General features: G+C 43.1%; 1 long non-coding RNA gene across 5 annotated transcripts in view; it reads left to right on the top strand.

Annotated features, from left to right (window-relative positions):
• Nucleotides 1–17,528, top strand: part of LOC122802528 — a 701,752-nt gene that overhangs the window by 554,958 nt on the left and 129,266 nt on the right. For all 5 annotated transcript variants that reach the window (XR_006364952.1, XR_006364951.1, XR_006364953.1 and 2 more), the window contains one exon: nt 14,564–14,608. This is a non-coding gene — a long non-coding RNA (uncharacterized LOC122802528). The remainder of the gene's footprint in view (nt 1–14,563; nt 14,609–17,528) is intronic.

The following is a 17,528-nucleotide window of genomic DNA, read 5'->3' as shown; positions in this document are numbered from 1 at the left end:
CTTTATAGTCAGGCACACCGATGTCCCACTCACCAGGCTGAACAAGGAGAACATTACAGTGAGCTGCCTGTCGGGTGCCAGGATCCACCACATAATGCATGCACTCAGGTCACTCCACAACAAGTACAAATATGACTCTGTCATTGTCCATGTTGCAGTGAATGACTTGAGACATACCTCCCTGGACTACAGTAAAAGAGACATGGAAGAGCTCTCGGATCATGTGGCCCAGGCAGGTATGACCCTAGCACTGAGTAGCATCATGCCTTCACCCAGAATGATACCACAGTATAAGGACAAAATGATTGACTTCAACAATTGGCCAAGCTTCTGGTGTCATTCAAAGGGATCCAGCATCTGTCTGCCTGGGACAACATGATCGACAAACCACGACGCTTTGCCAAAGATGGTATGCACCTGTCGCCCTTGGGATTCAGGTTACTGGCTAAGGCTCTTGCCACCCCTATAGTGCCTTTTTTAGGCAAAGTTCAAATGACAAAACCACCACCGTAACAGGTACAAGCATGCAAAATTTGAAGGTAATGCTACTCAATGCTAGAAGTCTAAACCTCAAAATGCACTCTCTCGAGGCAGTCCTAAAAATGGAGAACATCGATATATGTGCCCTAACTGAGACCTGGTTCAAGGCTCCAGAGTGCACCCCTGCAATACCAGGCTACAACTCTTACCACACTTTTCGGCCACCAAACCAGAACCGAAACATTAAAGGTGGAGGAGTGTCCATATTCACCAAGGAGATTCACAACACCAGGCTAGTTGCCCAACACGATGCATCTGAAATTCTCCAGGTGCAACTAAAACCAAATTGTAGCTTGCTACAGATCTCCCACCATGCCCCAAGATTCTCACTACACCTTTCTAAACATACTGGAAAATATTAAGATATAACCAAACACCCTAATACTGGGTGATTTCAACTACCCTGCCATTAAATGGGAAAACTACTCGTGTGCCAACAGCTTTGCCCAACGGTTCTTGAAATTCATAAATTAAAACAGTGTAAAAAGCTTCCCTGTGTGGAAGATTTTCAGTCCATATATTTCTAGTTAGTCACTGTATATTAATCAGATCAGACAATAGTAGTAGAAGTAGCGAACGTAAACTCATCTTAAGTCAAAACAAAACAAAAATTAGTAATAGAAAATATATAATTGTACAGCATTACTAAGTATTCAAAAGTAATCCAAGCAAGGCAGGCAGTCTGTTTCGAGTCGAAAATCCTTTATTAAGTACACAGACTCGAATACTTAGTAATGCTGTACAATTGTATATTTTCTATTACTTTTTGTTTTGTTTTGACTTAAGACAAGTTTACGTTAAGCTACTATGTCTGATCTGATTAATATACAGTGATTAACTAGAAATATATGGACTGAAAATCTTCCACACAGAGAAGTTTCTTACACTGTTTTGTTTTTGGACCCACTACACTTTAGTGGGTTGTTTTGAGACTTCGGGGATACCATGGATATTACTTTTTTTTTTGGAATTCATAAGTTCCAACACTCTGGATCAACTAATCCTTAGTCCCACCAGGGGCTCCAGTGTCCTAGACCTGGTCATTACCAACATGGGAAATTGATGCTCCACACCAATGGTCACCCCCTCATTGGTCAGGTCTGACTATAAGCTAATCACCCTTGACATCCACATCCCACCCTCACTACCCAGTAAGGAAACCTCTGTAAAAAAAACTTCTCCAAAGCCAACTTCATGCTACTCAAGTCAAAAGTGACAAACTTCATGACACCTATGCAGATGGGAACTGAAAGTTTGACTGCTGAATCCTACACTAAGGTACTGTATGAGCACATCCACTCGTGCATGAATCATGCCATCCCCAATAGAACCAAGATGATGTCCTCCAAAAAAAGGAAGCCAATCTGGTGGTCCCTTGCCATAAACAAACTTTACAACAAAAGGAAGAAACTGTTGCAGAAAAGAGGAAAAAACCCAGGATGCAAAAAACTCCCTTACCAGCCTCAGTAAGAAGCCGAGATCCCTCATGAAATCCTCCAAAGCTAGTTATGAAAATAAAATTGCCAAAGATAACCACAAGGCATTCTATAACTATGTCAAGAATCTAAATGGCAATGCTCAGATCTGCTCTGAGCTACAACAGAATGCCATTAAATATACTGATCCCAAGGATATTGCCAATATCCTGGCAGATCCATTCAGTGCAAACTTCACCCCCCTAAAGGGCCCATCTCAATATCGAAAGATTACCAGATTCCAGTAATAATGGCCACACAGGTAAAAAACGCACTCTTCAAAGCTAAGAATACAGCATCCATGGGAACAGACGACATCCTAGGCTGTGTACTACATGAACTACAAAATGAACTGGCACCTCACTTAAGTTCATAGGTTCGTACTAGGCTATCCGCCCTAGGGCATTTATAAGCCTAGCCAGAGTGTGTGTGGCTTTCACCACCCCTTAGGATGAGAATACTACGCCCATTTAGGGTTTAGTTTACTGTGCCTCTGTCTAGTAGTGACACAGAGATGACCCCCGGGGTAAACCTACGATCATCCATCCACTCGTCAAGATTTCTCTTGAAGAGAGTTAGTGAGGGGCTCTGCCTAACATGGACTGGGATTCTGTTCCAGAGTGTAGGGAGCCTCTGGGTTATGAATCTGTCCCTCCAGCACATCCTATTTATTTCTGTGTTGAGGTTCAAATCTCTTGCTCTCGTGGCTCTGGTGGATTTGGATTTTCTGAGGTGGAGCTTGTCCATTAATTCTGGATTGGACATGGCCTTGTATGTCAGGCATAGATCACCTCTGAGTAGGCGGTATGCGACTGAATAGAGCTGGAGTTTCTTCAGCCGGGCAGCATATGACATATGTTTGAGACCCTTTATCCTCTTGGTGAGGAACTTTTGGGGTCTTTCCAACTGCTGCAGGTGTCGGGTAAGATACATCCCAAATGGGGCATTGTACTCAATCATGGGCCTGATAAGAGAAGAGTACAGGGGCACAATGACCTCTCTTGATCTAGATGTGAATCCCTTCATGACTTCATGATAAGGTGGGCAATATAGAAGGTCTTCCTAACCACTTTGGCAATGTGAGTGTCAAATGAGAGGTTACTGTCAACTTGGGTCCCTAGGTCCCCGATTACCTCTTCCGTACTTAATGGATTACCACCTATGTGGTAATTTGTGGGTACCTTGTTTTTCCCAAAGGGTATGACTATAAATTTTTTGGCGTTCAGCTTAAGGCCATGGCTCTGGCACCAATTATCCGTTTCTATAAGGCCTCTCTGAAGGATGCTTGTGTCCGCTGGAGTATCAATTATGGCGCCCAGTTTGCAGACATCTGCGAACTTTGTCAGCCACAATCCTTCTGTGTTTGCCTGCACCTTGGAAAAATAAATGCTGAACAGGAGGGGTCCCAGGACTGAGCCCTGTGGGACACCGCTTGTGGCCGGCTTAGAGTCTGACATGGCTCCAGCAACTCTGACCCTGTGGGTTCTGTCCTTGAGCCAGTTTGCAACCCATCTAGTGACATATGGGTTTACATTTAAGCTGGTGAGTTTGTCTATGATGCCCGAGTGGGGTATTGTGTCGAAGGCTTTTGCAAGGTCAAGGTAGGCTGTGTGAACTGCCTTACCCTCATCAATGGCCTTAGTGACTGTTTCAAAAAAGTCGACCAAGTTCAAAAGGCAGGATCTGCCCTTGACAAAGCCAAATTGGGTAGGATCCAATGTCTGTAGGTCCCCAGTGTCTTTGTTTATGAGTTCCATAATGATCCTTTCCATAGCTTTGCAGACCAGGCTCGTCAAGCTTATGGGGCGGTAATTTCCAGGGTCCGTAGAAGCACCGCCTTTGTGGAGTGGGACCACTGTTGCTGTACGCCACTCTTTGGGTACATATCCTGTAGTAAGCCTAAGATTAAACAGCAGCCTTATGTGCGGGTTTAGTTCCTCTTGGAGTTCATGTAGCACACAGCCCAGGACACTGTCCGGTCCCATTGATGCTGTGTTTTTAGCTTTGGAGAGGGCGGCTCTCACCTGGGCATCTGAGATGTTTGGGAGGCTACACTCTGCTGGGATAGATATTTCTCCTTTTGGGGGGGAGGGGGAGGAGAAAGTTGCACTGAACCTGTCTGCCAGAATGTTGGCAATGTCTGTGGGTTCAGTGTATTTTGTGTCATTTTGGACTAACTCTGAGCATATCTGGGAGTTTCCACCCAGGTTTCTAACATAGCTAAAGAAGGCCTTGTGATTGTCTTTTGTGTCTTTTGCGATTTTTCTCTCAAAGTTGGCCTGGGATGATTTTATGAGTGATCGTAGTTTTTTGCTAGTACTGATCAGAGATGCCTTCCCTTTTAGGGATTTTGCTCTGTCATGTAGTAGCTTCCTCCTCCTGTTGTAAAGTTTGTTAATGGCTGGGGTCCACCAGACATGGCGCCTGCCTTTGGGGGAATGGATCTTGGTTTTATTTGGGATTGCATGATCCATGCATTCTTGAAGGTGCCCGTAGAAGGCATTTATAAAGGATTCAGTGGTGTGGGTTGTGGTTTCCACTGTCCCAGGGGCCTTGAAGGATACCACTTCAGTCTTAAGAAGTGTGAAGTTGGCTTTTGAGAAGTTCTTCACTGTGGTCTTTTGTGCAGGGGGTGGGGGCGGGATGTGGATTTCCAGTGAGATTAATTTATGGTCTGATCTCACCAATGAGGGGTATACTTCCGGTGTGGAGCATTTTGTCCCCATGTTTGTGATGCTCAGGTCTAGTATATTATCTCCTCTTGTGGGAATGGTGACTAGTTGTTCCATCGCATTTGAGTTTATGAATTCTAGGAACCTTTGGGCTAGGGTGTTGGGGCTTGAGTAATGTTCCCAGTCTATGTTTGGGTAGTTGAAGTCTCCCAATATGATGGTATTTGGAGAGACATTCATACTGTCCAGTGTCTTCAGGAAGGCTGAGTGGGGTTCCTGAGTTTGAGAGGGTGGTCTGTAGTATGCTACAAACTGTAGGGCAGTTTTGCCTATGGTTAGTTGCACCTGGATGGTCTCCGATGTTTCGTGCGTTGCTACTAACCTGGAGGTGTGGGTATCTTTGATGAATATGGATACTCCCCCTCCTTTTGTGGTTTGGTCCAAGTTTTGCTGCCGGAAAGCATGATATGAGGTAAAACCTGGTAGTGCTGGGGTGCTCTCTGGAGCCTTGAACCAGATTTCAGTCACTGCACAGACATCTGTGTTCTCCTTACTGAGGAGGGCTTCGAGAGTGTGCATCTGGAGGTTTAGACTTCTGGCATTGAGCAGCATTACCCTTAGTTTTTTTCCACTTGTGTTTTCTAGGGAGGTAGGTTTGTCTTTTGAGCCTTGCCTAAAAAAGGCACTATGGGGGTGGCAAGAGCCTTGGCCAATATCCGGAAGCCCAGGGGTGACAGGTGCAAGCCATCCCTTGCGAAGCAGCGTGGCTTGTCAAGCATGTCATCCCAAGCAGGCAGACATTGGATCCCCTTAGCATGACACCAGTAATTAAGCCAATTATTAAAACTTATCATTTTGTCTTTGTACTGTGGCATCATTCTTGGTGAGGGTAAGATGCTGCTCAGGGTCAGGGTCATACCGGCCTGGGCTACATAATCAGAGAGCTCCTCTATGTCTCTTTTCATGTAGTCCAGGGAGGTACGTCTCAGGTCGTTCACACCGGCATGGACAATGACGGAGTCATATTTGTACTTGCTTTGGAGTGACCTGAGTGCTTGTGTTATGTGGCGGATTCTAGCGCCCGACAGGCAGCTTACTGTAACCTTTTCCTTGTTCAGTCTGGTGAGCGGGACGTCAGTGTGTCTGACTATGGAGTCACCTATTACAGGTGTGTCTGGCATGTTGTTTGGCCTTAAGGGCTGTGACTGTTTAGCACACTGACTTTGTGAACTATGTGTTGCATGTGCTATGTCTTGAGGTAGTGGTTGCTTGGGTGTCTGCTTTGGAGGCCTCTGTTGTTTTGGTAGATTTTTAATCAGAGCCTCTGAGTATGTTTTTGTGTGTTTATGTGTTTGGTTTGCAGTTGTGATAGGTCTATGTGAGACTGGGTTTGTGTGGTTACCTTCTCCTCCTGACTGGTTTTGCCAGTACTGAGTTGAGAGAGCACAGCTTCCAGTTTGGCTACATAGTTGCATCTCTCACATATATTTGTATTTGTTGGGAGGAGGAGAGGGTTGTCTGTGTACATGAGGCAATTGTAACATTGCCTCAAGATTCCCAGATTCACCAGCTGAACAGGAGAGGATGCCAGCAACTGACCCTTCGACATGCTAGACTAGTGTAAAAGATTGCTGTGTAACTGAGTCAGACAGGACCTATAGGGAAATGGGTACTCAAGGGGATTTAGGTGAATGAAGTACTTTATTTTTGTTTGAGTGCTTTACCTGTATAAAAATGCTTTAGGAGCAAGTGCTGGGCTTTTCAGATAGAGAATAGGCTGTTTAGATTGCAAGTAGAGCAGTTCTAAGGGAAAAATTGAACAGCAGACTTTACGGAGCCAGAAATAGTTTAAACTTGATTAACCGGCGCTGCCCGATGCTGCTCTATGAGCAACTTCGCACAAAAATGGGCTTTATAGCAGGGGGTTCAAAAGAGCCAGGAATTGACCCAAAATGGCCAATAAACTACAAGTTGCTGGGCTGGAACCACTCTGTCATGTTTAATCATAGCTTCACCTCAGGCTTCATGCACACTGAGTGGCGCACAGCTGCAGTTAACCCACTCCACAAGGGGAGATCCACCTTGGATCCCGGGTACTACCGCCCCATCAGTCTGACAAGCCTGATCTGCAAGGCCATGGAACGTATTATCATGGAACTTATAAACAAAGACATTGGCAACCTTCAAACACTGGACCCCACGCAGTTTGGGTTTGTGAAGGGACGATCTTGTCTCCTGAACCTGATTGACTTCTTTGAATGAGTCTCCAGAGCCGTAGACAAGGTTAAGGTGGTCCACACAGCCTATCTGGACCTCGCCAAGGCCTTCGACACCATCCCCCACTCTGGAATCGTAGATAAACTTACTAAGCTGGGCATTAATCCCTATGTCACTTGATAGGTTGCCAACTGGCTTACTGACAGAACCCAGACTGTAAAAGTAGCCGACTCCAAATCCAGCTCCAGACAAGTGACAAGTGGAGTACCTCAGGGTTCATTCCTGGAACCGTTCTTGTTTGGTATTTACTTCTCTGAAGTACAGGCCAACACTAAGGGACTTCGGCTAACAAAGTTCGCACACATGACTGCAAACTGGGAGCCATTATTGAATCCCCAAATTATGTGGATATTCTACAAAAGGGCCTTACAGAAACAGATACTTGGTGCCAGAGCCATGGGCTCAAGCTCAATGCTAAGAAATGTATAGTTATCCCCTTTGGGAAAAAGCATGTACCCTTGAATTACTACACAGGTGGCAGTACACTAAACACCAAAAGTGTGATAAGAGACTTAAGGACACAGGTGGACAGTGGTCTCACCTTCGATAACCACATTGCCACAACAGTCAGGAAATCCTTCTATGTGGCCACACCTCATCACTAAGGGCTTTTCATCCAGAAAAAAGGAGGTCATTGTCCCACTGTACTCATCCGTCATTAGACCCATTATAGAATACAATGCCCCATTTGGTATGTGCCTCTCAAGACATCTGCAAAAACTGGAAAGGCCACAGAAATACCCCACTAAAAGATTCACAGACCTAAAGCAGATGCCCTATGCTGATTGTCTAAAAAAACTCCACCTATACTCTGTCGCATATCATCTACTCAGAGGTGATCTCTGCTTAACATACAAGGCCATGTCAAGCCCAGAGCTGTTGGACATGCTACACTTAAAGAAATCCCAATCCCTCAGAGCCACACGCTCCAGGGATCTAAACCTTGTCATCACAATGAAGAAAACATGCTGGAGGGATAGATTCATGATCCAGGGACTCCCCAGACTCTGGAATAGACTGCCCATCCATGTCAAGCAGAGTGCCTCTTTGGCTCTCTTCAAAAGGAACCTTGATGATTGGATGGGAGATGGGAAATTCACCCCGAGGATCACGTCAGTCGCCCTGCTAGACAGAGGTCCAGGGAAGTAAATACTGTAGGAAGAAATATCCAGGGAATTGTTATGGCTAGGCTTGTATAGGCCCAAGGGCCGATAGCCTGGTACCAACCTATGATCCTGTGAACCTAAAGGATGCTTCATTCCTTAGATATACACAGACAACTCAGATACTGTTTGGCTAAGATGAAACCCATCTGTATATCAGACAGGCTCTTCGTCTCCTACCACCCAAGACACCTGGGACACCCTTTTTCCAAGCAAACCATATCCTATTGGATATCTAAAACCATCTTCTTTTGTTATACAGTCCATGGCAAAAGGCTTCTCTTTCCAGTAAAGGCACACTCCTCTAGGGCAGTGTCCTCCAATGGGGCCTTTTTCAAGGGTTTGGATACAGATATTTTAGAAGCAGCTACATGGTCCTCTGTCCTTACCTTCACCAAACACTACAAGTTGGACATTTTCTAGAGCCAGAGCAGGCTTTGCCAAGAGCTATCCTTCATGGGATTGTGGAAAATGCTTCTGGTTCTCCTCCCACATCTTAGTACAGGAGCTTTTGCACTCTCCCGTGTGTTATGGATAGAGCAGCCTATGAATAGAAGGACATAGTATTGTTGTGCAAAATCTTACCATAACTTTAGATGTCCTTCTCTTCTATATGCTGCTGTCTAATTTCCCACCCTGCCTTCCCCCTCGCACTCGCCTGACTCCTGGAGTACCCACTCTGTAATAGCTGATTCCAGCGGCATTCAGTTCTGAGGTATGTGTGTGCTGACGTCCGTTTTGTACCCGATGTCTGTTTATGACTGACGCCCACAGAGAGAGGTGCAGGACGTCACATGCACCCTAGCAGTAGCATCTATCTTTTGTAGAATGGCCAGACGTACGTGAGTCAACCAGAGGCAGACTCCCCTTGTGTTATGGATACAGCAGCATATAGAAGAGAAGGACATCTAAAGTTATGGTAAGATTTCACACAACAATACTTTCTCCCTTGTTTTGGAAATGGCTAGAAGCAATTACCACAGACTTCCTCTTAGACTGGATCTACTCACACAAGAACAGGGGTGTTTTATACACCCAGACATCAGTCATCTTCAGTTCATTCCCTGAATAATGGGGATCTTAGTTCCTTTTAGGTACCTGTTTACTGAGGACATGTAACAGGTACTAATGGAGGCAAGCCTGTTACTAGAAAATTATATATTAGCAGATGGAACCAGTTTTCTAGTTGGTGCGTACAACATAACCAGCATCCATTCAGGACTTGTTCTCAGGTTTTTACATTATTTGTGTGAGTTACTATCCTATGGCATTTCTTATTCCTCTTTCACGGTTCATTTATTGGTCTTTTCAGCATATCTACCTATCGTTCCTCCTCTTTCAAGGCAGTTTCATGTCAAAATGTTTTTGAAAGGGGTTTTGCACAGCAAGCCTCCAAGAAAACCAGTGGCCCCTCCTTGGTATTTTAATTTTGTGTTAGGGAAGCTAAAGCTAAAGGGTATCTGTGTTGCAAGTTCTTATGGTGAATCAACCATATCTTGTTTTCCAGAGGTACAGGGTTTCTTTGAAAACTTTTCCTTCTTTGATGCCTAAAGTGGTATCCAAGTTTACTTTAAGCCAAACTATCCATCTCCCTGATTTCTTTCCTAAACCTACAACTGAGAGAGAAAGTATACTCCATAACTTGGATGTCCACAGACAAATCTAGTACCATCTTGACAGAACTAAATCAGATCTTTAGATCGACTGTTTATTTCTTGTGAAGGTAAGAAGAAAGGACATCATGTTCAAAAACAGACAATTTCCAAATGGTTGTCTAAGGCTATTACCTTTTAAATCTTTTCGACAGAAATCCATGGCCCACTCTACCACGGCCTTGGCTTCATCTATGGGTTTTTGGGAAGGATTGGATTCTAGAAGTATTCTGGAGGCTGTTGCTTGGTCCTGTCCACATACTTTTGCAAAGCACTATAAGCTTAATTCCTTCTCTAGGTCCAGCTCGAGCTTTGCTTGGATCATTCTCTTGGGGCACCAGGACTCTTTTCCTTCCCTCTCCCAAATGTAGTTAGCGATGGTTATCTACCCATATAGCTAGGGCTACTGCAGCAGTGATCAATATGATGAACATAGTACATTTGTGTACTGTTTATTAGTAACTGGTGTAAGACAACAAAGGTTTTGGCATGTTTTATTGTTAGTATTCTGTTTAGGAGTTATGGATTTAAATGTTTGGTCATATATTGACTCGCATGTTGGTGGATGAGAGTTCACGGTGTGTGAAAAGTGGATAGACTGCCACATGACAAAACTCAACTAGAAATGTAAAGTACAGTTGTGTAAGTTGAGTTTACCATAACAGTAGATGTTCAAGTGATGTGCTACAGTAGCCTGTCCTTCCCTCCACCCCCTTGTTTTTGTGTGTGTGTTTTTATATGCCAGAGTATGACATTTATTTATTTATTTGTTCTTAGTAGCTCAGCCTCCCTCTCTCTGTTGGCCAGAAAGCACTGAAGAACTTTGTGCCCAGACTTGTCTTTTAGTCAGCTTCAGCTCGACCTACTTGACAGTTTAAGCACATCAAGATGTGCTGAAGCTTTGGCAGCTGGCTGGTTGTTTTATATCCTTGTCAGGATATAACCCCATATAGCTAAGACTACTGTAGCAGTGATCAATTGAACATCTACCATCATGGTAAATTCATCTTACACAAATGTACTTTACATTTCCAGTCGCATTTTGTCATGTGTTGCTCCATCCACTTTTCACACACTGTAATTCACATTTTGGTGAAAAAGATATAACCAAGCATTTAAATCCTTAAACTCCTATATGGAATACTAACAAAATATGCCAAAACCTTTGTTATCTTACACTTGTTACTGATAAATAATGCTACCAGTAAAGTAGAATGCTATGATGTTTCCTTTATGGATAGGCAGTACAAGGATAAACACAGTGGCAGTTGTCCACTTACCAAGTCATCAAAATAACAAAAAAAAAATGATAATAATAATAATAAAGCTGTAGCTGCTATAGCAGTGTCATTGCAAAATCACATGGCTGTTGTATACCCATATGCCCAACTGTTTATTTTTAAGGATTAGATGAAATTAACAAACTGCGGCCAAAGGCACTTGCTCACCTCACTAAAACTGAGTTCTGGCAACTACAAAGGGGTAGATACTCAGTACATTGTAACTGCATAGGGAAGTAATTTGACTGACCATTGCATATCTCCTCCCCAACACCTAGCTTGGTGTGTGTGTGTGTGTGTGTGTGTGTGTGTGTGTGTGTGTATGTATATATATATATATATATATATATATATATATATATATATATATATATATATATATATGTTGTGGCTGGGAGAAAAACAGGGAAACTCTTCAAACCATTCATAACAACTGTCTGAATGATGTCCCCTCCTGAGCATCCCTTGTCCTGGTGATGGGAAATTAATGGGGCTCATTGACCGTGGATGTGACTGTTGATTAACAGAGACAGTAGGTGCAAAGAGTTGCCAAAAAACAATGAGCATGATCCTTTACAGCCATTTCATTTGGAAGAATGTCTGGCCAGTCATTTCATGACCTGGTCCATGCTCTCCTGTGAAAGAAGCGGGTCCTCATTTCTGTGGAGGGCTTTTATACCCCTCCTCCTTCCATTTTCAATTTTTTGCTCTTCCAGGATAGTCAGAAGCTTCCTTGCCTCTCATGGAAACGTTTGAATCATCACAGTCTTGCAGTCATCCATTGCTGAGTAAGTTACCCAAAAAGGTAACCCTGCAGTAGCAGCACAGCCATAGCTCTGATCTGGGACTACTTCATGGATATGGTTCTCCAAGATTTCCCAGTTTGAAAAATTAGCACCAAAGACCAGTGTGTTATAGTCATGGTCATGCTCATCCACATTGTGGTGCTCAGATGAGTTTTACTGGTTGATCAGTGATACAGCTACAGTTCATCAAAACACTTTAGACAAGCCCAGGCTCCAGTGCTCTGAAGGTCTGTAGAAGTTGTTGCATTTTTGAAAAAGGATTAGGGATTTTACTTCTGCCTCTTTGTCATCCTAGAATGGAAGGATAAGTTCCATGTCATTTTGAGTCTTTGCAATTTCACATGTTATACTTGGTTTGAAATAGTCAACTTGCAAGGGTCTCATACCCTTGCTTCTGAAGTCTGTCTGGATGTTGTCTTTGGACATCATGGCTGTCTTTTTTGGTGTTCTATTATTTGGGGTCTACATTTCGGATTCCCACAGTTTGCTTGGGTTGAGAATCACTTCTGTTTCTTAGTGTTGCCATTTTAAATTTCTTCAGCATCTTGAGTCTTTACAAAGGTGTTAGCAATGTTGGCTGAAGCCTTGCAAGAGAATTATCTCCCTTTACTTGAACAACTGGCTCCTGCTGGCTCCATTTTGGCACTTCTTGTTAATGTCCCTGCAGTGAGTGCAGTCCCTGGGGATCAGTATACATTGCAGAAAGGTCTCTAACTCCACTTTGGAAGCTCTCCTTTGTTAACATGGAACTGAACATACACTAGTGTTGATCATTTCTGCTCTTGGAGAGGGGTGAGGCCATGACTTGACTTGGAGAGAATGCAGCTCATGTTCCGTGCTTAGACAGTGCTCTGCCTTCTGAGCATTGTAACATGCACTGTAATGTGTTGGGTGACTTCAGAGACACCACACACACATGGATCTTCTGTTGGTGCCAGACCTTTGTCACTAGGCCCTGAACTGGTAGACAGTCTCAATCAAACTTTTGAGGATTCTTCCTTTTCTGCAGCCAAGTTCACTGCAGCTTCTGAGGACAAATACTTCAGATGTGGGCTGGTGAGCTTACCCAGACTCTCACATGGTGTAGGGAGTGTGGGTTTACCCATGATGAAAGGGGCTTCATCTGAGACACGTCAACTATGAGTAATCTTCCTGACCCTGATGTCCTTGGAGATGAGGCTGTTTCTGGGGTCTCTCTATATCTGGCTGAGATGTTGGTCATCTGGTAGTAGTGGGCCACAGACAGTGCAATTACTCAGTCAGCAGTTCACATTCTTAGGGAAGTGAATGAAATGGTGGATTCTCTGAGCTGCTTCCCCATTCCTGTCCTGGAGAGCTAAATTCAGAAGCTGTGCCCGATCAGTGTCTTACAGAAGTGACACACTTGACTTTTTAGCTGTCTGGAATAATGTAGTCCTGCTGTTCTTCTGTTCAAGTCAGCAAGGCAAGGGGGAGAGGTAGTGGTCAAGACACTATTTTACTGCCCGTGGATTCATGTAATAGCATAACTGAAGATGCTTGCTTTATATGTCCCAGTCATCTTTTCAACAGACTATTATTTAATGTTAATTCTGTTCATAGTGGTAGCTTGTGCCCTTTTTAGCCTGTGACCTAGCTAGTCTTAAAGGAGAAGGGGAATTAAGTGATGCGTGAGCCCCTTTTACAAATCCATTTAGTGGAAAATTCAGTTCAGTTGATGTGGTTGATTTAGGATAGGTATCCTAAACTTTAATTCTAAATGTTGCACAGCTGTTGTACCAAGTCTTATTCCTAAAACTGGGGTGGTGGTGGTGAAGTATTGTAAAAGTATATAATGGTCAGTGCATGCTCTGTGGTCTAGCACAGGGGATTCCTGTATGCAGTCATAATGGCCCCACATCTAATTCCAGAGTTCAAAGAAAGAACAAAGCACAGTATTTAAAAGGGAATGTCCAAGTCTAGTAGTTTTTTCTTATCCCTGCCCTGGTGGCTTTGAAATTTTAAAGTAGGACTTCAGCGTTGCAGAGGCATTATTTATTTTTTTTTGTGCATTAGCACCTACGTTGTACCATGTGTTTTAAAAGTTGCACAAAGCCTACTTATTCACACTGTTTCATGAACCTTGCACAATTTGACAGATTTTTGCTTTTTTACTGTTGCCTTGTTAGAGGTAACTTTCTCACATTTACAGTGTGTGACTGTTAAAAACACAAACATGAACTGAAAGTTGCATGACTCTTCTCAGGAAATAGAAATCCTCAGCTGTGCAGAGAGCGAGCACTTTATAGGAATAATTTCTTCGTAAAACAACATTGGCTTTGTAGCTTTTGTGAAGCTATGGGAAAACCTCATTTTTGAGCTTGTTTTCATTCAAAAATACATTATGCTATTTAAATCAGTAAGCAGTGTTGTGTGTGGTTTGAAGTCAGTTCCGCAGTCTCAGAATTAAGCTAATTTTGGTAAGTACTTTGTCTGTTTACCCTTCGAGCAGCAGAGGCATTACACGAGATAATTTGACTTTTTCATCTGGTAAATGCTGCAGGCAACTGTAGTTGAGGAAATGTATTGGTGTAATGTGTATAGGCATGAATATAATAAACACATGCATGCATTGCTGATTTGTTCATATTCCTATTAAACGTTTGCCTTCACACATTGATGATTAGTGTTTGGTCCTTCTTTTATTTCTTTTTTCTGTTTCTTTTTTTTTTTTTTACAGGGAATATGCATGATCCAGATGAACCTGTCTTAGAATTCAGTTTAGGTAAGAGACGTACTTCAAAATGTCATTTTGTTTCCTGCAAATAAACTAGCTGGTCTAATGACAGTGCCCTCTAGAGGGCAATATTTTAACTTGGAATTTGATGTATGCATACACTACCAAGTGGGGGACACAGTGTGCATGAATGGCCAAACTAGACTTTTTGTCCTGCTGACGAAAAACGCATAGTCTGTTTAACCAGCCACGCCTTTGGGCGGCAACGGTGGTGCAGCAGTTAGTGTTGTCGTCTCACAGCAAGACGTTCTCTGGTTTGATCCTCGGCTGGGGTGCCTACTGTGTGGAGTCTGCATGTCCTCTCTGTGGTCGTGTGGGTTTCCTCCGGGTGCTCCAGTTTCCTCCCACATCCCAAAGACATGCTGTAGGTGGATTGGACACTCTAAATTGGCCCTAGGCATGAGTGTGTGCATGTGGGTGCCTTCCGTGGAAGGTTGGGCACCGGGCTGGCAACTTGACACCGTAAAACTCTACTGCCAATCATGAGCGGACAGGTGATCCGCTGTGGCAACCCCTAACCGGGAAAACCCGAAAGAAGAAGAAGAAGGAGGTTAAACTTGAATCTTGCAGTGTATCAGTATAAGTGTGCCAGCTTTGTCATTGCATAGATTTTTCATTCAATTTACACATCTGCTTTACTTTTGTTCATCTTTTTAATTAGAGTTGGATTTAGAGTGCATTAAATATTGTTTAACATGGTGAGTTTTAAAACATTATAAATTATAACATAAAACATCTTTTGTAAATGTGTTCTATGGTAATGGAAAATATGATTCAGCTTTTGAAAAGAAATCAGAGTAAAAATGGTAACTCAGTCATTAAATGAAAAATAACATATATTTTATTGGATGTGATGGTTAGCAGGAAATAAGACTTTTACTGTCAAGTGTAACACCTTATTTCAAACTTCTAAGGAGTAATCATTAAGGTAGCCATTGCTGAAGGCATTAGTTGCTCTGACCAGCACTGTCTTTGTTCCCAAGATTTGAATGGCAACAGGCCCTACTTCTGTCTTCTTCCATAGTTTCAGGTCACTTTTATCTGAGACCTGTAGTACATTTTGTTTTCACTGCAGCTTCTGAGGACAAATGCTTCAGATGTGGGCTGGCGAGTGTTTACCCAGACTCTCACATGGTGTAGGGAGTGTGGGTTTACCCATGATGAAAGGGGCTTCATCTGAGACACTTCACTATGAGTAATCTTCCTGACCCTGATGTCCTTGGAGATGAGGCTGTTTCTGGGGTCTCTCTATATCTGGCTAATATGTTGGTCATCTGGTAGTAGTGGGCCACAGACAGTGCAAATACTCAGTCAGCAGTTCACATTCTTAGGGAAGTGAATGAAATGGTGGATTCTCTGAGGTGCTTCCCCATTCCTGTCCTGGAGAGCTAAATTCAGAAGCTGTGCCCGATCAGTGTCTTACAGAAGTGACACACTTGACTTTTTAGCTGTCTGGAATAATGTAGTCCTGCTGTTCTTCTGTTCAAGTCAGTAAGGCAAGGGGGAGAGGTAGTGGTCAAGACACTATTTTACTGCCCGTGGATTCATGTAATAGCATAACTGAAGATGCTTGCTTTACATGTCCCAGTCATCTTTTCAACAGAATATTATTTAATGTTAATTCAGTTTGTAGTGGTAGCTTGTGCCCTTTTTAGCCTGTGACCTAGCTAGTTTTAAAGGAGAAGGGGAATTAAATGATGCGTTAGCCCCTTTTACAAATCCGTTTAGTGGAAAATTCAGTCCGGAATCTTGTTGATGTGGTTGATTTAGGATAGGTATCCTAAACTTTAATTCTAAATGTTGCACAGCTGTTGTACCAAGTCTTATTCCTAAAACTGGGGTGGTGGTGGTGAAGTATTGTAAAAGTATATAATGGTCAGTGCATGCTCTGTGGTCTAGCACAAGGGATTCCTGTATGAAGTCGTAATGGCCCCACATCTAATTCCAGAGTTCAAAGAAAGAACAAAGCACAGTATTTAAAAGCGACCTGTAGTACATTTTTTTATTTTATACTTAATAGATTTATATCTACCTGTGGTTTCTTCTCTTTTTCTCTCTTGTCCTGGCTGCCACTTTAGAAGCAGTTTTGTTGTGGTTGGGTGACACATTTTGACTGTTCAGTGTATAGTTTTTCTGTCTGAATATTGCTGAATATACCCCCATATTATATAGCTAGGCTTTTAAACAGTGCCTACAAAACGTATTTGTGCTTGGAGGCAATAGTACACAGAATAAAAAAAAGTCATAGCCAAGATTAGAAAGTGCTATGTCCAGCATGATAAAAACACTCTTGTCAAGCAGTTAAGTAGACAAATTAAGTTTTCTAAAACCAAATTTGAGGTGAAGGTAGCCTTCCAGGCAAAGGACAACCACAAGGCTTTCTTTAGCTATGTCCAAAACCTCAAAGACTGCATACGGCAGTGTGCAGAACTGATTGTAAAGGTCACTGAGCCAGAAGATATAACAAATCTGATGGAAGACAAATTCAGCTCCAGTCTTACCCCTCTCTCTGCCCATTCATCCCCCCAGGCAATACCTTCAAACATCCTTCCCCCAAAACTGTCTCTAAGGAGCAGGTCCTAGATGCACTGTCTAAGTCAAAAACACTACATCGATGGGTCCTGATAACATCTCAGGATGAAGGCAAAATGGTGCCTAATGCCTACCTTGACCAAGCTAAAGCATTTGATACAACACCACACTCTGGCATTGTAAATAGACTCTTGGATGTAGGTATAAACCCCTATGTTATGCACTGGATAGCCATCTGGCTCTCAGATAGGACCCAGGAAGTTAGGGTGTGGGAGACTACCTCCACAAAGAGGCCAGTCACTAGTGGAGTTCCTCAGGACTATGTGCTAGGTTCACTCCTTTTTGGCATCTACTTCTCAGAAATCAAAGGCCATAT

The sequence above is a fragment of the Protopterus annectens genome, chromosome 5.part0, assembly GCF_019279795.1.
Source record: "Protopterus annectens isolate FY-2018-M chromosome 5.part0, PAN1.0, whole genome shotgun sequence".
NCBI classification, from domain to species: Eukaryota; Metazoa; Chordata; order Ceratodontiformes; family Protopteridae; genus Protopterus; species Protopterus annectens.
This window is presented reverse-complemented; position numbering and strand designations above follow the sequence as displayed.